Raw genomic sequence first — 12,513 nt, forward strand, 5'->3', positions numbered from 1 at the left:
TTTTCTTTGTACCAATTTAAAGATGTGGGCACTGTTCCCAGAAACACTGCAATACTGGGTCAATGCATGGAGTGAATAGAGCAAGCTCCACCTTCACATCCGTTCTTCAAAAATCGGCTTAATACGTTGTCCTCCACTGGAGGACGTATCAGATATTAAACTGATAAGAACAGATACTACACTTGATCTTAGCCAAAAGGCCGAGAAGCGATAACTAACCACTTCACTGCCAATGAGAGCAACTCTTGCAGCAGGACACTGGACTCATGGACGCCTGTTAATAGGTGGGACTTGGTGACCCACCTCAAATCCCAGCTCCCCACAAAAGCTTCACATGTCCTGATGTGAATGAAAAAAGCAGCCAGTCAGTAGGAAACACTGTCTTGTATACACACCTATGTCGGTTCTAGAATGTAGGTCGTATGAATTCACAAATATCCATATTTGGATCATTTTTCACGTATACATTTAGAGACACAAATTAACCGTAGACACACAAACAGTTGAAGAAAACTTGACTCATAGGCTTTATGCTGACTGCATTCAAGTGGATTGAATTTAGCCTTCTAGGGTGTTTTGTGTCACTGATGTGGTACCTTTGAACAACAGCATTGAATGAACACAGCCCCTCCACTACATCAAAAGTTGCATGCTGACGCTGATGCAAAACCTTTAACTTGATGACTTTGAGGACCATGCCCCCTCCACTGCATCAAACGTTTGGCCGTGGATGATGTCATCCATGCCCTGCTGCAACAGCAGACTCCTTGAGAGTGCTGTGACTTGCAAACAGTGTTACAGTCTGGCAGAATTTAATTTCACCTAAACAGTCGTTTTAACATTAATCAAGCACTACCAGCTGGACTATAAACTTTTTCTTTGTACCAATTTAAAGATGTGGGCACTGTTCCCAGAAACACTGCAATACTGGGTCAATGCATGGAGTGAATAGAGCAAGCTCCACCTTCACATCCGTTCTTCAAAAATCGGCTTAATACGTTGTCCTCCACTGGAAGACATATCAGATATTAAACTGATAAGAACAGATACTACACTTGATCTTAGCCAAAAGGCCGAGAAGCGATCACTAACCACTTCACTGCCAATGAGAGCAACTCTTGCAGCAGGACACTGGACTCATGGACGCCTGTTAATAGGTGGGACTTGGTGACCCACCTCAAATCCCAGCTCCCCACAAAAGCTTCACATGTCCTGATGTGAATGAAAAAAGCAGCCAGTCAGTAGGAAACACTGTCTTGTATACACACCTATGTCGGTTCTAGAATGTAGGTCGTATGAATTCACAAATATCCATATTTGGATCATTTTTCACGTATACATTTAGAGACACAAATTAACCGTAGACACACAAACAGTTGAAGAAAACTTGACTCATAGGCTTTATGCTGACTGCATTCAAGTGGATTGAATTTAGCCTTCTAGGGTGTTTTGTGTCACTGATGTGGTACCTTTGAACAACAGCATTGAATGAACACAGCCCCTCCACTACATCAAAAGTTGCATGCTGACGCTGATGCAAAACCTTTAACTTGATGACTTTGAGGACCATGCCCCCTCCACTGCATCAAACGTTTGGCCGTGGATGATGTCATCCATGCCCTGCTGCAACAGCAGACTCCTTGAGAGTGCTGTGACTTGCAAACAGTGTTACAGTCTGGCAGAATTTAATTTCACCTAAACAGTCGTTTTAACATTAATCAAGCACTACCAGCTGGACTATAAACTTTTTCTTTGTACCAATTTAAAGATGTGGGCACTGTTCCCAGAAACACTGCAATACTGGGTCAATGCATGGAGTGAATAGAGCAAGCTCCACCTTCACATCCGTTCTTCAAAAATCGGCTTAATACGTTGTCCTCCACTGGAGGACATATCAGATATTAAACTGATAAGAACAGATACTACACTTGATCTTAGCCAAAAGGCCGAGAAGCGATAACTAACCACTTCACTGCCAATGAGAGCAACTCTTGCAGCAGGACACTGGACTCATGGACGCCTGTTAATAGGTGGGACTTGGTGACCCACCTCAAATCCCAGCTCCCCACAAAAACTTCACATGTCCTGATGTGAATGAAAAAAGCAGCCAGTCAGTAGGAAACACTGTCTTGTATACACACCTATGTCGGTTCTAGAATGTAGGTCGTATGAATTCACAAATATCCATATTTGGATCATTTTTCACGTATACATTTAGAGACACAAATTAACCTTAGACACACAAACAGTTGAAGAAAACTTGACTCATAGGCTTTATGCTGACTGCATTCAAGTGGATTGAATTTAGCCTTCTAGGGTGTTTTGTGTCACTGATGTGGTACCTTTGAACAACAGCATTGAATGAACACAGCCCCTCCACTACATCAAAAGTTGCATGCTGACGCTGATGCAAAACCTTTAACTTGATGACTTTGAGGACCATGCCCCCTCCACTGCATCAAACGTTTGGCAGTGGATGATGTCATCCATGCCCTGCTGCAACAGCAGACTCCTTGAGAGTGCTGTGACTTGCAAACAGTGTTACAGTCTGGCAGAATTTAATTTCACCTAAACAGTCGTTTTAACATTAATCAAGCACTACCAGCTGGACTATAAACTTTTTCTTTGTACCAATTTAAAGATGTGGGCGCTGTTCCCAGAAACACTGCAATACTGGGTCAATGCATGGAGTGAATAGAGCAAGCTCCACCTTCACATCCGTTCTTCAAAAATCGGCTTAATACGTTGTCCTCCACTGGAGGACATATCAGATATTAAACTGATAAGAACAGATTTTTTTTTTTAATTAATCTGATAAGAACAGATACTACACTTGATCTTAGCCAAAAGGCAGTGAAGCGATAACTATCCACTTCACTGCCAATGAGAGCAACTCTTGCAGCAGGACACTGGACTCATGGACGCCTGTTAATAGGTGGGACTTGGTGACCCACCTCAAATCCCAGCTCCCCACAAAAGCTTCACATGTCCTGATGTGAATGAAAAAAGCAGCCAGTCAGTAGGAAACACTGTCTTGTATACACACCTATGTCGGTTCTAGAATGTAGGTCGTATGAATTCACAAATATCCATATTTGGATCATTTTTCACGTATACATTTAGAGACACAAATTAACCGTAGACACACAAACAGTTGAAAAAAACTTGACTCATAGGCTTTATGCTGACTGCATTCAAGTGGATTGAATTTAGCCTTCTAGGGTGTTTTGTGTCACTGATGTGGTACCTTTGAACAACAGCATTGAATGAACACAGCCCCTCCACTACATCAAAAGTTGCATGCTGACGCTGATGCAAAACCTTTAACTTGATGACTTTGAGGACCATGCCCCCTCCACTGCATCAAACGTTTGGCCGTGGATGATGTCATCCATGCCCTGCTGCAACAGCAGACTCCTTGAGAGTGCTGTGACTTGCAAACAGTGTTACAGTCTGGCAGAATTTAATTTCACCTAAACAGTCGTTTTAACATTAATCAAGCACTACCAGCTGGACTAAAAACTTTTTCTTTGTACCAATTTAAAGATGTGGGCACTGTTCCCAGAAACACTGCAATACTGGCTCAATGCATGGAGTGAATAGAGCAAGCTCCACCTTCACATCCGTTCTTCAAAAATCGGCTTAATACGTTGTCCTCCACTGGAGGACATATCAGATATTAAACTGATAAGAACAGATACTACACTTGATCTTAGCCAAAAGGCCGAGAAACGATAACTAACCACTTCACTGCCAATGAGAGCAACTCTTGCAGCAGGACACTGGACTCATGGACGCCTGTTAATAGGTGGGACTTGGTGACCCACCTCAAATCCCAGCTCCCCACAAAAGCTTCACATGTCCTGATGTGAATGAAAAAAGCAGCCAGTCAGTAGGAAACACTGTCTTGTATACACACCTATGTCGGTTCTAGAATGTAGGTCGTATGAATTCACAAATATCCATATTTGGATCATTTTTCACGTATACATTTAGAGACACAAATTAACCGTAGACACACAAACAGTTGAAGAAAACTTGACTCATAGGCTTTATGCTGACTGCATTCAAGTGGATTGAATTTAGCCTTCTAGGGTGTTTTGTGTCACTGATGTGGTACCTTTGAACAACAGCATTGAATGAACACAGCCCCTCCACTACATCAAAAGTTGCATGCTGACGCTGATGCAAAACCTTTAACTTGATGACTTTGAGGACCATGCCCCCTCCACTGCATCAAACGTTTGGCCGTGGATGATGTCATCCATGCCCTGCTGCAACAGCAGACTCCTTGAGAGTGCTGTGACTTGCAAACAGTGTTACAGTCTGGCAGAATTTAATTTCACCTAAACAGTCGTTTTAACATTAATCAAGCACTACCAGCTGGACTAAAAACTTTTTCTTTGTACCAATTTAAAGATGTTGGCACTGTTCCCAGAAACACTGCAATACTGGGTCAATGCATGGAGTGAATAGAGCAAGCTCCACCTTCACATCCGTTCTTCAAAAATCGGCTTAATATGTTGTCCTCCACTGGAGGACATATCAGATATTAAACTGATAAGAACAGATACTACACTTGATCTTAGCCAAAAGGCCGAGAAGCGATCACTAACCACTTCACTGCCAATGAGAGCAACTCTTGCAGCAGGACACTGGACTCATGGACGCCTGTTAATAGGTGGGACTTGGTGACCCACCTCAAATCCCAGCTCCCCACAAAAGCTTCACATGTCCTGATGTGAATGAAAAAAGCAGCCAGTCAGTAGGAAACACTGTCTTGTATACACACCTATGTCGGTTCTAGAATGTAGGTCGTATGAATTCACAAATATCCATATTTGGATCATTTTTCACGTATACATTTAGAGACACAAATTAACCGTAGACACACAAACAGTTGAAGAAAACTTGACTCATAGGCTTTATGCTGACTGCATTCAAGTGGATTGAATTTAGCCTTCTAGGGTGTTTTGTGTCACTGATGTGGTACCTTTGAACAACAGCATTGAATGAACACAGCCCCTCCACTACATCAAAAGTTGCATGCTGACGCTGATGCAAAACCTTTAACTTGATGACTTTGAGGACCATGCCCCCTCCACTGCATCAAACGTTTGGCCGTGGATGATGTCATCCATGCCCTGCTGCAACAGCAGACTCCTTGAGAGTGCTGTGACTTGCAAACAGTGTTACAGTCTGGCAGAATTTAATTTCACCTAAACAGTCGTTTTAACATTAATCAAGCACTACCAGCTGGACTATAAACTTTTTCTTTGTACCAATTTAAAGATGTGGGCACTGTTCCCAGAAACACTGCAATACTGGGTCAATGCATGGAGTGAATAGAGCAAGCTCCACCTTCACATCCGTTCTTCAAAAATCGGCTTAATACGTTGTCCTCCACTGGAGGACATATCAGATATTAAACTGATAAGAACAGATACTACACTTGATCTTAGCCAAAAGGCCGAGAAGCGATAACTAACCACTTCACTGCCAATGAGAGCAACTCTTGCAGCAGGACACTGGACTCATGGACGCCTGTTAATGGGTGGGACTTGGTGACCCACCTCAAATCCCAGCTCCCCACAAAAGCTTCACATGTCCTGATGTGAATGAAAAAAGCAGCCAGTCAGTAGGAAACACTGTCTTGTATACACACCTATGTCGGTTCTAGAATGTAGGTCGTATGAATTCACAAATATCCATATTTGGATCATTTTTCACGTATACATTTAGAGACACAAATTAACTGTAGACACACAAACAGTTGAAGAAAACTTGACTCATAGGCTTTATGCTGACTGCATTCAAGTGGATTGAATTTAGCCTTCTAGGGTGTTTTGTGTCACTGATGTGGTACCTTTGAACAACAGCATTGAATGAACACAGCCCCTCCACTACATCAAAAGTTGCATGCTGACGCTGATGCAAAACCTTTAACTTGATGACTTTGAGGACCATGCCCCCTCCACTGCATCAAACGTTTGGCCGTGGATGATGTCATCCATGCCCTGCTGCAACAGCAGACTCCTTGAGAGTGCTGTGACTTGCAAACAGTGTTACAGTCTGGCATAATTTAATTTCACCTAAACAGTCGTTTTAACATTAATCAAGCACTACCAGCTGGACTATAAACTTTTTCTTTGTACCAATTTAAAGATGTGGGCACTGTTCCCAGAAACACTGCAATACTGGGTCAATGCATGGAGTGAATAGAGCAAGCTCCACCTTCACATCCGTTCTTCAAAAATCGGCTTAATACGTTGTCCTCCACTGGAGGACATATCAGATATTAAACTGATAAGAACAGATACTACACTTGATCTTAGCCAAAAGGCCGAGAAGCGATCACTAACCACTTCACTGCCAATGAGAGCAACTCTTGCAGCAGGACACTGGACTCATGGACGCCTGTTAATAGGTGGGACTTGGTGACCCACCTCAAATCCCAGCTCCCCACAAAAGCTTCACATGTCCTGATGTGAATGAAAAAAGCAGCCAGTCAGTAGGAAACACTGTCTTGTATACACACCTATGTCGGTTCTAGAATGTAGGTCGTATGAATTCACAAATATCCATATTTGGATCATTTTTCACGTATACATTTAGAGACACAAATTAACCGTAGACACACAAACAGTTGAAGAAAACTTGACTCATAGGCTTTATGCTGACTGCATTCAAGTGGATTGAATTTAGCCTTCTAGGGTGTTTTGTGTCACTGATGTGGTACCTTTGAACAACAGCATTGAATGAACACAGCCCCTCCACTACATCAAAAGTTGCATGCTGACGCTGATGCAAAACCTTTAACTTGATGACTTTGAGGACCATGCCCCCTCCACTGCATCAAACGTTTGGCCGTGGATGATGTCATCCATGCCCTGCTGCAACAGCAGACTCCTTGAGAGTGCTGTGACTTGCAAACAGTGTTACAGTCTGGCAGAATTTAATTTCACCTAAACAGTCGTTTTAACATTAATCAAGCACTACCAGCTGGACTAAAAACTTTTTCTTTGTACCAATTTAAAGATGTGGGCACTGTTCCCAGAAACACTGCAATATTGGGTCAATGCATGGAGTGAATAGAGCAAGCTCCACCTTCACATCCGTTCTTCAAAAATCGGCTTAATACGTTGTCCTCCACTGGAGGACATATCAGATATTAAACTGATAAGAACAGATACTACACTTGATCTTAGCCAAAAGGCCGAGAAGCGATAACTAACCACTTCACTGCCAATGAGAGCAACTCTTGCAGCAGGACACTGGACTCATGGACGCCTGTTAATAGGTGGGACTTGGTGACCCACCTCAAATCCCAGCTCCCCACAAAAACTTCACATGTCCTGATGTGAATGAAAAAAGCAGCCAGTCAGTAGGAAACACTGTCTTGTATACACACCTATGTCGGTTCTAGAATGTAGGTCGTATGAATTCACAAATATCCATATTTGGATCATTTTTCACGTATACATTTAGAGACACAAATTAACCGTAGACACACAAACAGTTGAAGAAAACTTGACTCATAGGCTTTATGCTGACTGCATTCAAGTGGATTGAATTTAGCCTTCTAGGGTGTTTTGTGTCACTGATGTGGTACCTTTGAACAACAGCATTGAATGAACACAGCCCCTCCACTACATCAAAAGTTGCATGCTGACGCTGATGCAAAACCTTTAACTTGATGACTTTGAGGACCATGCCCCCTCCACTGCATCAAACGTTTGGCAGTGGATGATGTCATCCATGCCCTGCTGCAACAGCAGACTCCTTGAGAGTGCTGTGACTTGCAAACAGTGTTACAGTCTGGCAGAATTTAATTTCACCTAAACAGTCGTTTTAACATTAATCAAGCACTACCAGCTGGACTAAAAACTTTTTCTTTGTACCAATTTAAAAATGTTGGCACTGTTCCCAGAAACACTGCAATACTGGGTCAATGCATGGAGTGAATAGAGCAAGCTCCACCTTCACATCCGTTCTTCAAAAATCGGCTTAATATGTTGTCCTCCACTGGAGGACATATCAGATATTAAACTGATAAGAACAGATACTACACTTGATCTTAGCCAAAAGGCCGAGAAGCGATCACTAACCACTTCACTGCCAATGAGAGCAACTCTTGCAGCAGGACACTGGACTCATGGACGCCTGTTAATAGGTGGGACTTGGTGACCCACCTCAAATCCCAGCTCCCCACAAAAGCTTCACATGTCCTGATGTGAATGAAAAAAGCAGCCAGTCAGTAGGAAACACTGTCTTGTATACACACCTATGTCGGTTCTAGAATGTAGGTCGTATGAATTCACAAATATCCATATTTGGATCATTTTTCACGTATACATTTAGAGACACAAATTAACCGTAGACACACAAACAGTTGAAGAAAACTTGACTCATAGGCTTTATGCTGACTGCATTCAAGTGGATTGAATTTAGCCTTCTAGGGTGTTTTGTGTCACTGATGTGGTACCTTTGAACAACAGCATTGAATGAACACAGCCCCTCCACTACATCAAAAGTTGCATGCTGACGCTGATGCAAAACCTTTAACTTGATGACTTTGAGGACCATGCCCCCTCCACTGCATCAAACGTTTGGCCGTGGATGATGTCATCCATGCCCTGCTGCAACAGCAGACTCCTTGAGAGTGCTGTGACTTGCAAACAGTGTTACAGTCTGGCAGAATTTAATTTCACCTAAACAGTCGTTTTAACATTAATCAAGCACTACCAGCTGGACTATAAACTTTTTCTTTGTACCAATTTAAAGATGTGGGCACTGTTCCCAGAAACACTGCAATACTGGGTCAATGCATGGAGTGAATAGAGCAAGCTCCACCTTCACATCCGTTCTTCAAAAATCGGCTTAATACGTTGTCCTCCACTGGAGGACATATCAGATATTAAACTGATAAGAAAAGATACTACACTTGATCTTAGCCAAAAGGCCGAGAAGCGATAACTAATCACTTCACTGCCAATGAGAGCAACTCTTGCAGCAGGACACTGGACTCATGAACGCCTGTTAATAGGTGGGACTTGGTGACCCACCTCAAATCCCAGCTCCCCACAAAAGCTTCACATGTCCTGATGTGAATGAAAAAAGCAGCCAGTCAGTAGGAAACACTGTCTTGTATACACACCTATGTCGGTTCTAGAATGTAGGTCGTATGAATTCACAAATATCCATATTTGGATCATTTTTCACGTATACATTTAGAGACACAAATTAACCGTAGACACACAAACAGTTGAAGAAAACTTGACTCATAGGCTTTATGCTGACTGCATTCAAGTGGATTGAATTTAGCCTTCTAGGGTGTTTTGTGTCACTGATGTGGTACCTTTGAACAACAGCATTGAATGAACACAGCCCCTCCACTACATCAAAAGTTGCATGCTGACGCTGATGCAAAACCTTTAACTTGATGACTTTGAGGACCATGCCCCCTCCACTGCATCAAACGTTTGGCCGTGGATGATGTCATCCATGCCCTGCTGCAACAGCAGACTCCTTGAGAGTGCTGTGACTTGCAAACAGTGTTACAGTCTGGCAGAATTTAATTTCACCTAAACAGTCGTTTTAACATTAATCAAGCACTACCAGCTGGACTATAAACTTTTTCTTTGTACCAATTTAAAGATGTGGGCACTGTTCCCAGAAACACTGCAATACTGGGTCAATGCATGGAGTGAATAGAGCAAGCTCCACCTTCACATCCGTTCTTCAAAAATCGGCTTAATACGTTGTCCTCCACTGGAGGACATATCAGATATTAAACTGATAAGAACAGATACTACACTTGATCTTAGCCAAAAGGCCGAGAAGCGATAACTAACCACTTCACTGCCAATGAGAGCAACTCTTGCAGCAGGACACTGGACTCATGGACGCCTGTTAATAGGTGGGACTTGGTGACCCACCTCAAATCCCAGCTCCCCACAAAAACTTCACATGTCCTGATGTGAATGAAAAAAGCAGCCAGTCAGTAGGAAACACTGTCTTGTATACACACCTATGTCGGTTCTAGAATGTAGGTCGTATGAATTCACAAATATCCATATTTGGATCATTTTTCACGTATACATTTAGAGACACAAATTAACCTTAGACACACAAACAGTTGAAGAAAACTTGACTCATAGGCTTTATGCTGACTGCATTCAAGTGGATTGAATTTAGCCTTCTAGGGTGTTTTGTGTCACTGATGTGGTACCTTTGAACAACAGCATTGAATGAACACAGCCCCTCCACTACATCAAAAGTTGCATGCTGACGCTGATGCAAAACCTTTAACTTGATGACTTTGAGGACCATGCCCCCTCCACTGCATCAAACGTTTGGCCGTGGATGATGTCATCCATGCCCTGCTGCAACAGCAGACTCCTTGAGAGTGCTGTGACTTGCAAACAGTGTTACAGTCTGGCAGAATTTAATTTCACCTAAACAGTCGTTTTAACATTAATCAAGCACTACCAGCTGGACTATAAACTTTTTCTTTGTACCAATTTAAAGATGTGGGCGCTGTTCCCAGAAACACTGCAATACTGGGTCAATGCATGGAGTGAATAGAGCAAGCTCCACCTTCACATCCGTTCTTCAAAAATCGGCTTAATACGTTGTCCTCCACTGGAGGACATATCAGATATTAAACTGATAAGAACAGATTTTTTTTTTTAATTAATCTGATAAGAACAGATACTACACTTGATCTTAGCCAAAAGGCCGAGAAGCGATAACTAACCACTTCACTGCCAATGAGAGCAACTCTTGCAGCAGGACACTGGACTCATGGACGCCTGTTAATAGGTGGGACTTGGTGACCCACCTCAAATCCCAGCTCCCCACAAAAGCTTCACATGTCCTGATGTGAATGAAAAAAGCAGCCAGTCAGTAGGAAACACTGTCTTGTATACACACCTATGTCGGTTCTAGAATGTAGGTCGTATGAATTCACAAATATCCATATTTGGATCATTTTTCACGTATACATTTAGAGACACAAATTAACCGTAGACACACAAACAGTTGAAGAAAACTTGACTCATAGGCTTTATGCTGACTGCATTCAAGTGGATTGAATTTAGCCTTCTAGGGTGTTTTGTGTCACTGATGTGGTACCTTTGAACAACAGCATTGAATGAACACAGCCCCTCCACTACATCAAAAGTTGCATGCTGACGCTGATGCAAAACCTTTAACTTGATGACTTTGAGGACCATGCCCCCTCCACTGCATCAAACGTTTGGCCGTGGATGATGTCATCCATGCCCTGCTGCAACAGCAGACTCCTTGAGAGTGCTGTGACTTGCAAACAGTGTTACAGTCTGGCAGAATTTAATTTCACCTAAACAGTCGTTTTAACATTAATCAAGCACTACCAGCTGGACTAAAAACTTTTTCTTTGTACCAATTTAAAGATGTGGGCACTGTTCCCAGAAACACTGCAATATTGGGTCAATGCATGGAGTGAATAGAGCAAGCTCCACCTTCACATCCGTTCTTCAAAAATCGGCTTAATACGTTGTCCTCCACTGGAGGACATATCAGATATTAAACTGATAAGAACAGATACTACACTTGATCTTAGCCAAAAGGCCGAGAAGCGATAACTAACCACTTCACTGCCAATGAGAGCAACTCTTGCAGCAGGACACTGGACTCATGGACGCCTGTTAATAGGTGGGACTTGGTGACCCACCTCAAATCCCAGCTCCCCACAAAAACTTCACATGTCCTGATGTGAATGAAAAAAGCAGCCAGTCAGTAGGAAACACTGTCTTGTATACACACCTATGTCGGTTCTAGAATGTAGGTCGTATGAATTCACAAATATCCATATTTGGATCATTTTTCACGTATACATTTAGAGACACAAATTAACCGTAGACACACAAACAGTTGAAGAAAACTTGACTCATAGGCTTTATGCTGACTGCATTCAAGTGGATTGAATTTAGCCTTCTAGGGTGTTTTGTGTCACTGATGTGGTACCTTTGAACAACAGCATTGAATGAACACAGCCCCTCCACTACATCAAAAGTTGCATGCTGACGCTGATGCAAAACCTTTAACTTGATGACTTTGAGGACCATGCCCCCTCCACTGCATCAAACGTTTGGCAGTGGATGATGTCATCCATGCCCTGCTGCAACAGCAGACTCCTTGAGAGTGCTGTGACTTGCAAACAGTGTTACAGTCTGGCAGAATTTAATTTCACCTAAACAGTCGTTTTAACATTAATCAAGCACTACCAGCTGGACTAAAAACTTTTTCTTTGTACCAATTTAAAAATGTTGGCACTGTTCCCAGAAACACTGCAATACTGGGTCAATGCATGGAGTGAATAGAGCAAGCTCCACCTTCACATCCGTTCTTCAAAAATCGGCTTAATATGTTGTCCTCCACTGGAGGACATATCAGATATTAAACTGATAAGAACAGATTTTTTTTTTTTTTTTTTTATTTAAAAGTTTATTTAGTTATTCAGGTACAACT

The 12,513-nt window shown here is 42.4% G+C and overlaps 13 non-coding genes and 2 pseudogenes across 13 annotated transcripts; all 15 read right to left on the reverse strand.

Annotated features, from left to right (window-relative positions):
• Positions 1–21: 21 nt before the first annotated feature.
• LOC144992700 (U2 spliceosomal RNA) lies at positions 22–212 on the reverse strand. Its single transcript, XR_013656769.1, has one exon. It is a non-coding gene; the product is annotated as a U2 spliceosomal RNA (small nuclear RNA).
• A 682-nt stretch (positions 213–894) lies between these two features.
• On the reverse strand, positions 895–1,085 carry LOC144992762 (U2 spliceosomal RNA). Its single transcript, XR_013656829.1, has one exon. It is a non-coding gene; the product is annotated as a U2 spliceosomal RNA (small nuclear RNA).
• A 682-nt stretch (positions 1,086–1,767) lies between these two features.
• Positions 1,768–1,958, reverse strand: LOC144993009 (U2 spliceosomal RNA). Its single transcript, XR_013657037.1, has one exon. It is a non-coding gene; the product is annotated as a U2 spliceosomal RNA (small nuclear RNA).
• Positions 1,959–2,640: 682 nt separating this feature from the next.
• Positions 2,641–2,863, reverse strand: LOC144992886 (U2 spliceosomal RNA; annotated as a pseudogene).
• Positions 2,864–3,545: 682 nt separating this feature from the next.
• On the reverse strand, positions 3,546–3,736 carry LOC144992829 (U2 spliceosomal RNA). Its single transcript, XR_013656892.1, has one exon. It is a non-coding gene; the product is annotated as a U2 spliceosomal RNA (small nuclear RNA).
• A 682-nt stretch (positions 3,737–4,418) lies between these two features.
• Positions 4,419–4,609, reverse strand: LOC144992741 (U2 spliceosomal RNA). The gene has a single exon (XR_013656809.1). It is a non-coding gene; the product is annotated as a U2 spliceosomal RNA (small nuclear RNA).
• Positions 4,610–5,291: 682 nt separating this feature from the next.
• Positions 5,292–5,482, reverse strand: LOC144992589 (U2 spliceosomal RNA). The gene has a single exon (XR_013656659.1). It is a non-coding gene; the product is annotated as a U2 spliceosomal RNA (small nuclear RNA).
• Positions 5,483–6,164: 682 nt separating this feature from the next.
• On the reverse strand, positions 6,165–6,355 carry LOC144992590 (U2 spliceosomal RNA). Its single transcript, XR_013656660.1, has one exon. It is a non-coding gene; the product is annotated as a U2 spliceosomal RNA (small nuclear RNA).
• Positions 6,356–7,037: 682 nt separating this feature from the next.
• Positions 7,038–7,228, reverse strand: LOC144992796 (U2 spliceosomal RNA). The gene has a single exon (XR_013656860.1). It is a non-coding gene; the product is annotated as a U2 spliceosomal RNA (small nuclear RNA).
• A 682-nt stretch (positions 7,229–7,910) lies between these two features.
• LOC144992588 (U2 spliceosomal RNA) lies at positions 7,911–8,101 on the reverse strand. The gene has a single exon (XR_013656658.1). It is a non-coding gene; the product is annotated as a U2 spliceosomal RNA (small nuclear RNA).
• Positions 8,102–8,783: 682 nt separating this feature from the next.
• Positions 8,784–8,974, reverse strand: LOC144992813 (U2 spliceosomal RNA). Its single transcript, XR_013656876.1, has one exon. It is a non-coding gene; the product is annotated as a U2 spliceosomal RNA (small nuclear RNA).
• A 682-nt stretch (positions 8,975–9,656) lies between these two features.
• On the reverse strand, positions 9,657–9,847 carry LOC144992591 (U2 spliceosomal RNA). Its single transcript, XR_013656661.1, has one exon. It is a non-coding gene; the product is annotated as a U2 spliceosomal RNA (small nuclear RNA).
• Positions 9,848–10,529: 682 nt separating this feature from the next.
• Positions 10,530–10,752, reverse strand: LOC144992874 (U2 spliceosomal RNA; annotated as a pseudogene).
• Positions 10,753–11,434: 682 nt separating this feature from the next.
• Positions 11,435–11,625, reverse strand: LOC144992797 (U2 spliceosomal RNA). Its single transcript, XR_013656861.1, has one exon. It is a non-coding gene; the product is annotated as a U2 spliceosomal RNA (small nuclear RNA).
• A 682-nt stretch (positions 11,626–12,307) lies between these two features.
• Positions 12,308–12,493, reverse strand: LOC144992892 (U2 spliceosomal RNA). The gene has a single exon (XR_013656943.1). It is a non-coding gene; the product is annotated as a U2 spliceosomal RNA (small nuclear RNA).
• Positions 12,494–12,513: the final 20 nt, after the last annotated feature.

Source organism: Oryzias latipes, chromosome 6 (assembly GCF_053564925.1).
Source record: "Oryzias latipes strain Hd-rR chromosome 6, Olatipes_Hd-rR_3.1".
Classification (NCBI taxonomy): domain Eukaryota; kingdom Metazoa; phylum Chordata; class Actinopteri; order Beloniformes; family Adrianichthyidae; genus Oryzias; species Oryzias latipes.